Source organism: Sciurus carolinensis, unplaced genomic scaffold (genome assembly GCF_902686445.1).
Source record: "Sciurus carolinensis unplaced genomic scaffold, mSciCar1.2, whole genome shotgun sequence".
Classification (NCBI taxonomy): Eukaryota; Metazoa; Chordata; class Mammalia; order Rodentia; family Sciuridae; genus Sciurus; species Sciurus carolinensis.
In genome coordinates, this window is record NW_025920172.1 from 1,041,281 (window position 1) to 1,052,007 (window position 10,727).

The window sequence follows — 10,727 nt, forward strand, 5'->3', positions numbered from 1 at the left end:
AGTACCTGGGTTACAGGTGAGCTCCACCGCACCCAGGTGAACGTTATGAACTTCTGATGCCAGGTCTTACTCCCTCCGTGCTCAGGTGGATGCCCAATCCCCTTTCTATGACTTTATCCCACTAGAATCCCACCCAGTGTCCTTCCTGTGGTGGATCAGGTCATAGTACACACTTCATCCTGGAGCCCACACAATGCCAGAACCTTCCGGCCCTGGTACTTTTGGCGATCTCTGGAAACAGTCGTTGTTCCCACATGTTATGGCAGAATTGTCCTGGCATCTAGTTTTTAGAGACCAACGAGGCTGCCAAACCTGCGGCCATCACAATATAGCACACACAACAAGGAATTATCTGACCCAAATGTCCATGGACTGAACTGAGAAAAGGTGACAGGAAGCCCTAAACCTTGTTAAAATGCATAGCAATTATGTAGGTTCAGAGTGAACTGTGGTGTATGTGAGCTTCCTAACACTCATGATGAGGCTCTGGACACCCACACGCCACACCCAGGGCTCCAAAGGGTGGAGACTCCCACTCCTCTTGCAGCTGTGCCTGGCCTATGGACAGGGTGACCTGAGCAAGGTCTTGGAGAGAAAGGGCTCCAAGTGTAAAGTCCCCAGAGGGAGGGTGGTCAGCTCTGAATGGACTGTGGGAGCTGCAGGTTGGTTCTGCCCCTGGCCTCAGGACCCTGAAGACACACTGGGTCCAGGACCACTCTGACCCCCATCTTGCTGTAAGGGGCCCCTGAGCCTGAGAGCCCAGGACCCCTGGCTGCAGGGAGAGGCAGCTTCACCTGCCTGGGATTCCAACCCTGTGGCTGAACTGCAGGGTCACAGAGAGGGACAACCTGGGCTCTGTTCCTGCTCATGTCAGTGCCCACCTGTCCTGAGAGTCCAGCTCCTGACTGGGTGAGAAAGAGCACTGGAAATTTGAATATCCCAGATTGTCCTAAGCTACTCCTGGTTTGTGCCATAAAATTAAGTCACTTTATGAATTTTCGATATGAGCGTTGATAACTACAGCACTGATTCGTATAATAAACGCGTCAGTCGCCAAGATAGAGTATTATAACACCTCACGCCCCTTATGTTTCTATCAACGATACTTCTGAGTTCAACTTCATTTAAATATTTTATTTGTGCAGTGTAATTCTACAAAATTCTACAAAATAAGATTCATTTTGACATATTCATAGATACCTAAGCAAAATTTCATAGCAGAGGAGTTGCTTCCTGCCTACATTTTCTACCTGACATTTTCTGTGTGGATCATCTCATTGATTTATCATCTATTTTTCTTCATATGAAATACAAATTCAAGGCCACTGCCACCAATGCCACCAATGCCACTGTGACCTTCGCCCAGAGATCTTTCTCCAGACACTGCTGCCCTTCGCTCTGCTGCAGCTGACTGGCTCTCCAGGAGCCATCGCCCACCCACCACTGCTGACCTGCAGCTTCCACTGCCAGAGTGCCTGCAGGCTTGGTTGCGCACAGCCACCCCCATTTGGGATGCCAGGCAGCCTGCAGGGCAAGGCGGCCAGTCTGTTTGCCACCACCTCTAACTCAAGATGCAACCTCCCCTATCTGGGGACATCAGCTGGAACCTGGAGGTCCAGTGTCCAGGTGCCTGAGGGATTGGCTCTGCCTGGTGTCTTCCCTGGGGAGTGCTGCTGACCGCCATCTTGCATCTTCTTCTCAGGGTGGCTCCCCTGTGTGAGCACATTCCTGGTGGTCTCTCTGCAAATTGGAACAGTATTGAGATCCTGGGACTCCAATATGGCCATGCTGGGGGTAACTGAAACCCAGATCTGTGGGATATTGACTGGGTCTGCATGGGCCGCTCTGGGACTGGCAATCCCATGAAAAGTCAGAGACAGGGCTGAGAAAGCTTTGGAGCCTGACTCAAACAGTTGATCAATTTTCCACTGAGTTTGTTTGTTCTTATTTTCTTAAATAATTATTTTTCTTCTGTAGCTTCTCTGGAATAACATAACAAGCTCTGAAAGAAAACAGATGCCAACCAAGAATTTTATATCCAGAAAAATTTTCAGATTTGAAGATGAAATAAAAACCTCTCATGATAAACAAAATTTAAAATAATTCACGACTAGAAAGACTGCACTACAGAATATTCTCAGGAAAATTCCATGAGGATGAAGTTAAAAAAAAAATGAGTGAAAATTAGCAAAGGGAGGAACTACACTAAAGGAAAGGTCAATCAAAGGAGAAACCAAGTCAAGGTAAAAATCAGAAATAAACCAAAATGACCAGGAATACAAATCATATCTCAGTAATAACTGAATGTTAGTGGCCTAAATACATCAATCAAAAGACAGGCTGGCAGATTAGATTTAAAAACAAGACCCAACAATTTGCTATCTTCAAGAGACTCACCTCCTAGGAAAAGACACCCACAGATTGAAGGTGAAAGGATGCGAAAATCATATCACTCACATGGGCTGTGTAAACAAGCAGGGGTTTCCATCCTCTTATCAGATAAAGTGGACTTCGAGCCAAAGTTAGTCAGAAGGGACAAAGAAGGAATTTCATACTGCTGAAGAGAACCACACACCAACAAGTTGTGACAATTGTAAATATATATGCCCCAAACAATGGAGCATCTATGTACATCAAACAGACCCTTTTCAATTTCACGGATCAAGTAGACCACAACACAATAATTCTGGGTGACTTTACACACTTCTATGCCAATGGCTATATCCTCCAAACAAGAACTAACCAAAGAACTAAATGATACAATCAACAATTCAGACTAAACAGCAATACATAGAATGTTTCATCCATCCATGAGTAAATAACACTTTATTCTCAGCAGAAAATGGATCCTTCTCTAAAACGAGCTTATCTTATGGAAGGAAGGAAGGAAGAAAGGAAGGAAGGAAGGGAGGGAGGGAAGAAGGGAGGGAGGGAGGGAGGAAGGGAGGGAGGAAGGAAGGGAGGGAGGGAGGGAGGGAGGGAGGAAGGGAGGGAGGGAGGGAGGGAGGGAGGAAGGAAGGGAGGGAGGGAGGAAGGGAGGGAGGGAGGGAGGGAGGGAGGGAGGGAGGAAGGGAGGGAGGAAGGAAGGGAGGGAGGGAGGGAGGGAGGGAGGGAGGGAGGGAGGGAGGGAGGAACGGAGGGAGGGAGGGAGGGAGGACGGCCTGCATGCCGTCACATCATGCGGAATGCAATCACAAGTCAGTGGCAGGGAGGGGAGAGGCCGGCCGGCACCGGGTGGGGCTCCACTGGCCGTGGCGTGGCCGCTGTCCCAGTGCGCTGGCTGGCGGTCCTCAGGCCGCACACACCCAGCAAGGTCACCCAAGGTCACCCAGCTGGGACATTAGCAAAAGACGGTGCCCCGCTGGGCCACAGGGGTAAGTGCTAGCCGTGTGAGCCAGTGGACAACTGAGTGGGAGCCGCTGGCCAGCCCTCGACTGTACCCGGGCGAGTTCTCGCTGGAGAAGGAGTAGGATTAGTTGTGCAGCAGGAAGCCCGAAGCAAGGCAGGTCTTCTCGTTTAAGGATATTCCTGCATATGGCAATATTGTCATCCAGAAGACAAAATATGACAAGCAACATATTATTCCCCTAGAAAATGTCACTACTGATTCCATCGAGGTTGAGGGAGATTGAAGGAATGGATGGCTTATTATGACAACGACCAAATCGTTTGCGGTTTAGGCTGCCATTGCCCCTGAGAAATCAGAATGGATGAACCACATGAATAAATGTGTTACTGACTGACTCTCCCAAAGTGGGAAGACAGCCAGTAGTGAACATGCTGCTGTCTGGATGCCTGACTCCGAGGCAACTGTACGGACGCGTGGTCAGACAGCAAAACTCACCTGTCAGTCGTCGTCGCCACGGCAGCAAATGTGGTCTTGTTGCTTGTGGGCCCTGCTCTGAAGAGACTTCTCGCCAGCCAGTCCCCTAAGCTGTGTGGATTTGTGACTCCTGCTGTGACCTGCTTTCCACTGGGGACGTGGACGTGCCAGCCTTCTGGAGCAGACTCTTACAGTCACTGACGTCTCCACCAAATGATGTGTCAGGTGACGATGACGATGGCGATAGCGGTGACCGAAGACACATTTTGAAATATTCAACTGGATTTTACCAAGATAATAAATATAAGAGCGGTCAAGGCCGAGCACTCCCAAGTTTGACTGGACTTCATACATATAGAAGTGTCGTCTACTTCAGTATAAAACTCCTGAATTTACAAAGTGTTATATTTCATGGATTTTTGTGAAGCCCAACCCAATTTCTATTTTTGTAAGACCGTTGTATGTTTAATCTGTTTCTGAAATGATTTTGCAGTCTATGGAAGTAGAATAGCAGTTGATTTTTCTAAATTGTGGACTTTAGATTGCTTTTGAGAAGTGGTGATTTTTCAGTCTTTGCTTTTGAGGCAGCCATGAGGTTGAAAATATATTTATCATATAAAACTTGATGTATTTGCACTGCTTTCCATTTGTGTGCTGCAAATAACTATAGTCTCTTAAATATGGGAAACTGGCAGTCTAGAATTTTAAGTTCTAAACTTTAAAAACCGTTTAAATCTGGATATCCTCCAAATGTTGTAAGGGATTTGGTTCAATAACATGATGGGAGAATTCTTTGGTATCTTACTGTTTGTTGAGGCACAAATTTTACTTTACTGTCAAATTTTGAAAGCATCTGAGATATACAGGTTTCCCTGTAGGAAATGTGAAAGAAAACCACAACAGAACAGAATTTTTTTAAGGTTTTTATTTTTTCACTTTTTGGTTGGTTTTTAGTATCAGATTCATTTTTGTTTCTATGCAATATATGCATATAATCAATCGGCATATCTGAAAGGACCATAAAACTTGAGAAATGCTAATAGGACTTGCTGGTACCTAGGAGCCTAGCAACTTCAGGAACCAAGGGGAAATGTTCTGAGATATTGGCATTGTAAACATCTATCAACTGTTTTTATAATAAATATTTTGCAACTTCCAGTCTTCGTGTGTTGTGACTCAAAGATTTTTCTCCTTTGCTAAGTTAATAAAGATATTCATATTTTGCCTAATTCTTTTTAAAAAATCAATGATAGGATAAAAAAATAGAAGCTACCCTAACACCTGGAGACTAAATAATACACCATTGTATGACAAATGGATAACAGAGGAAATCAGGAATGAAATAAAAAATATTTCAAGATAAATGAGAGTAGTAACTCAACTTATCAAAACCTCTGGGACACCATGAAGGCAGCACTAAGAGTAAAGTTCATTGCATTGAGCTTATTCATTAAACGAATAAAAAGTCACCAAATAAATGACCTAACTTTACATCTCAAAGCCCTAGAAAAGAAGAACAAATCAACATCAAAAACAGTAATTACAAGACAGGACATAATGAAAATCAGAGCTAAAATCAATGAAATTGAAACAAAATAAGCAATTCAAAAAATTGAAAAGAGGTTGCTTCTTTGAAAAAATAAATAAAATTGATAAACCCCTAACCACACTAACAAGAGAAAAAGAGAAAACACAAATTGCTAAAATACATGATAAAAAGGAAATATCACAACAGACATGACTGAAATACATAAGATAATTAGAAATGGTTTTGAAAATTTATATTCCAATAAATAGAAAATCATGAAGACATCGAAAAATTTCTAGAGATATATGACCTACCCAAACTGAATCAGGAGAACACACACAATTTAATCAGTAATGTAATAAAAAACACCATCAAAAGCTTAACAATCAAGAAAAACTCAGGACCAGATGAATTCTCAGCTAAGTCCTATCAGACCTTCAAAGAAAAATTAACAGCAATATTCCTCAAAGTATTCCATGAAACACAATAGGAGGGAACACTTCCAAACCCATTCTATGAGGTTATAATCACCCTAATACCATAATCACAGAAAGACATATTAAAGAAAGAAAACTTCATACCAATATCCCTTATAAACATGAACACGAAAGTTCTCAATAGAATTCTGGCAAAATGCTTACAAAAACATATTCAAAAGACAGCGTACCAGGATCAAGTGGGGTTCATCCCAGATATGTAAGTTTGTTTCAACACATGGAAATCAGTAAGTGTAATTCATCACATCAATAGACTTAAAGACAAGAATCATATGATCTTCTCAATAGATGCAGGAAAAGCATTTGACAAAATACAGCACCTCTTCATGTTTAAAACTCTAGAAAATAGGGATAGTAGGAACATAACTCCACATTGTAAAAGCTATACATGCTAAAGCCAAGACCAACATCATTCTAAACGGAGAAAAACTGAAATCATTCCCTCTAAAAACTGGAACAAGATAGGGATGCCCTCTTTTACCACCTCTATACAACATTGTCCTAGAAACTCTAGCCAGAGCAATCAGACAGGAGAAAGAAATTCAAGGGATATAAATTAGAAAAGATGAACTCAAACCATCACTATTTGCTGATGACATAATTCTATACTTAGAAAATTCAAAAAATTCCACCAGAAAACATCTATAAATGAATTCAGCAAAGCAGCAGGGAATAAAATCAACACCCATAAATCAAATACATTCCTATACATCAGTGATGAATCTAATGAAAGAGAAATTAGGAAAACTACCCCATGCACAATTGCCTCAAAAAAATAAAATGTTTGGGAATTAATCTAACAAAAGAGGCAAAAGATCTCTACAATGAAAACTACAGAACACGAAAGAAAGACATTGAAGAAGACCTTAGAAGATGGAAAGACCTCCTTTGCTCCTGCATAGGCAGACATATATTGTCAAAATGGACATACTACCAAAGCATTATACATAGTTAATGCAATTCCTATTAAAATACCAACAACATCTTCATAGAACTAGAAAATCAATCATGAAATTCATCTGGAAAACTAAGAGACCCAGAACAAACAAAACAATCCTTAGCAAGAAGAGTGAAGCAGGAGGCATCACAATACAGACTCTATACTGTCCTATAGTGCCACAGTAACAAAAACAGCATGGTACTGGCACCAAAACAGACATGTAGACCAATGGTATAAAATGGAAGACACAGACTAGACAAAAGGGCCAAAAATATACAAATAGACACTGGAGAAAAGATAGCCTATTCAACAAATGGTGCTGGGAAAAAATGGAAACCCACATGCAACAAAATTAAATTAAACCTCTATCCCACCCTGCATGACACTCATCTCAAAGTGGATCAAAGGTGTAGGCACTGGAACAGAGACCTTTCATGTTTTTCTACATTCGAATATTTTATTTGTGCAGTATAACTGTGCAAATTTGTGTGGTTCATTTTGACACATTCATATAAATCTTATAGGTTGCTTCCTGCCTATATTTTCTACCTGAAATTTAATGGGGTGGTATCATATTTTCAATTAATTTTTTATTTTCTACCTATTAAATATGAATTCAAAATTTTTTCTTTGTTATAGGCATCTGGTGGCTCTACAAATACCTGGACAATCATTTAACATTGTACAATTTATCTTATTTTAGTGAACAAAATTGGATATTGCATATAAATGAAGACAGACTTTTTCCAAACACTCGTTTTCCCCAATGTATTAATTTCTGTCTCCTTTTCCTCATTGAAATCTCAGGAGTTGCTCTGGGGCCTCGCTCAGTGCCGTCCTGAGCCCTGGTGGATGCTGGATCACGTCCCCTAACATGACGACCCTCACTTGCAGACAGTCTGTACTTGAGTGCTTAAGCCTGCTTTTCTCATTACACACTTGCACCAGGTTAAGGAAATTAATTTAGGGATCTGAGAGGGGACTACACTTAAAGGGCCTGAATGAGCAGTGATGGGTTGTATGCTGCTGTCTTTCACATGTGATGGTGTGTGATCATCAACGTCACTAAGAACGTCAGCCTCTCTCTCCATCAGACACACAGCTGGTGATTCCAGCTGTATCTTCATAGTCACACTGAAACCCAGTCCTTGTGAGGCAGAGGACAGCACCCTGACACATGGGTGAAGGGCCATGATGGACCAGGCTGTGCACACCAGCTGTCCATCACCTGTCCCTCCCTGGTGTTGGGAGCCCCCAGCTGCTGGGCTGCAGTCCCTGTGAAGCACAGCCTGGCTGTGGCCACAGGTGCATGTGAGCTGCAGGGCACCAGGACAAGGCCCTCTCTGCACCTGGTCATCACCACCCACCCCACCCTCACCCTCCCTGCACCTTCCCATCTCCAGGGGCCACTGGTCCTCTCTCTGTCCAGGAGGCTGATGCAGTATCTTCCCCACATGATGCTGGTGTGGTGATGGCCTCCCTTTGCCTGACTTAGGTCAGCTAGGTCCATGTGCTCCAGGTCCATGCCCATGGTCAGGAGGGACAGCATGCCATTCTCCTTGGCTATAAACTGTTTCCTCCCATAAAAATGGCACATGTCATTCATCCATCTACCCCTGAAAGAATCCTTTGTTGATTGTGGACTGAGCTTTATAATCATAGGTGTGTGGGTACCTGTTTGATGTGCAGATTCCATTTCCTATGGATGAACACTCAGTACCTGGGTGGGTGCATCATGGGACAACCAGATTTTAGGTTTTGTGGAAGCTACTCAGTGTTCTCCAGGACAGCTCTGCTAGTCTACGTTCCCAGCAGTTAACAAGAGCTCCTTGGCTCCCTCCATATGAGCATATGTTAACCTCTGCCCTTTACAAGGAGCTGATCCACCAGGGAGGGTGGAAATCAATCCTACTATGGTTTTGTTTGCATTTTTTGGTGACTTGTGATGTTGAGCATTATTAAAATTCTTCATGGTCAGGTCTCAGTGCCTGTTGCAAGGTGTATATGCAGGTAATTCACCCAAGTGTGGCCAGATGAGGGCACTTGCTGTGTGTGGTCTTTGGTTGCTGAACTGTTGGCATTTCCCACTCACTCTGCACTTCTGTCCTTGTTGGGGATTGGATTCCAGATGCATTATCTGCCACTGTGAAGCTTTTCTCCTATCTCTGTAGTGTATTTGTTGTGGAGAGTCCTGCTGTGTTGAACCTCGCGTGTCCACTTTCACTCTTATGGCCTTAGCTCTTAGGTTCTTATACAAACTCTCCTCCTGTGCAAGCACTGTGCAGCGTCTCCCAGGTTTTCTTCCAGGGTTCTCAGGTTCCAGGACCTGTATGCCAGTCTTGCATCGGTTTGGAGCTGAGGTTGCACTGGTGAGAGTTAGGGGTCTAGTTCTTTTCTCCTGTGGGGCCATCTGTTTTCCCAGAGCTGTCCAGTAAGAACTGTCCCTCCTCCAGTGGTGTCTCCTGGCAGTGTTGCCCACGGTCCATCGACTGCATGTGTGGGGCTGCACCCTGTCCTCTGACCCCTCTGGTCTGTGTGTTGGTTCACTGCAGGGCCACCAGACTGGGTTGCTGTCACTGTGGACACACTGCACCAAGGCTGAGATGAGAGCAAGCATGTTTTTCTGGGTGAAGGTGCTGTTGCCTCTACAGATCCTTTTGGGTGCCTGTGGATTTAATGGATTTTATGTTTTTCCTTCCTCTTTCTGAATCTGAAGATGGCTTTGTGAAGTATGGATGGTTAACCGTGTTTTCACTCCGAATCCATGAACGTGGGATGTTTTAGTCAGTTTTTTTTGCTGCTGTACTAAATGGTCTGACCAACACAATGATAGAGGAAAGGTTTATCCGAGGGCTCACAGTTTCAGAGGTCCTAGTTCAAGGAAGGCCAGCTGCACTCCTCGGGGCTCCAGATGAGCTGAACATCACGGTGGGAGAGGGTGGCAGAGAGAAGCAGCTCGCATCATCAGAAAGCAGAGAGAGAAAGACCTGGTAGAGAGACAGACGGATTACAGATAAATAGATAGACAGATAGCAAATGAAAGATAAAGTGTAGTTTATAGATACAGACAGACACCAAATGATGGATCATAGGTGATAGAAATGTAATAGAATGATGACAGATAATATATAATGTATATGATAGGTGATGGATGGATGATTGATAAAACATATAGAAAGACAGATGATAGATGATTGATGATAGACAAAAGATTAGATAGATAGATAGATAGATAGATAGATAGATAGATAGATAGTAACAATTTGTCACCACATCCCTGAGGCCAGGGGAACATGGGCCCCACTTTCAAATTCCTTCCTGCCCTTGACCACCTGTCCCTTTCCATCAGTCTCCTTCACACACTCCCTGGGCTGGAGGAGGAGGATGCTGGGTGTGGAGATGGGAACCATGGAGAGGGCTGGATCCTCCAGGGCTGCACCTCCTTCACTCAGCAGAGGCCCCATGACCAGGAGCTGTCCTGCCCCTGACTCACCCTCAGGCACACAAGTCCAAACATGGCCAAATCACCACGGGAACACAGCTGGAGCCTGGCACTGTCTGCACTAGCAGGGATGTGTCTCTGTCACAGCGTCCAACATGGAAAAGACCATCATGGCCACCAACCTGTGACAATGGCCAGGTGACCCAGGGTCAGGTCCACAGTGCTGGGGCTGAGGGCCACTTCACAGACCACAAGAACTTAGACAGTCTGGACTTGTTGTGAGAGATTCCAAAGGGCAGGAGAGACGTGGAGACCATGTGGACGGAGAACATTGAGGGCCAAGTACAGCGGTGGTAATTGAGCCTGACCCTCAACACAGCGCTGGGTCCATGGGGACACTGACTGGTCCTTCTCCCAGGCCCCTCACAAGAGGGGGCTTCACATGGCCCGTGTGCACTCAGCTCATGACAATGGAAAGTGAGGCCACAGGGTGGATT

General features: G+C 44.2%; 1 pseudogene; it reads left to right on the forward strand.

Moving 5' to 3' along the window:
* Positions 1-10,418, forward strand: part of LOC124974746 (pleckstrin homology domain-containing family F member 2-like) — a 44,541-nt pseudogene extending 34,123 nt beyond the window's left edge.
* Positions 10,419-10,727: the final 309 nt, after the last annotated feature.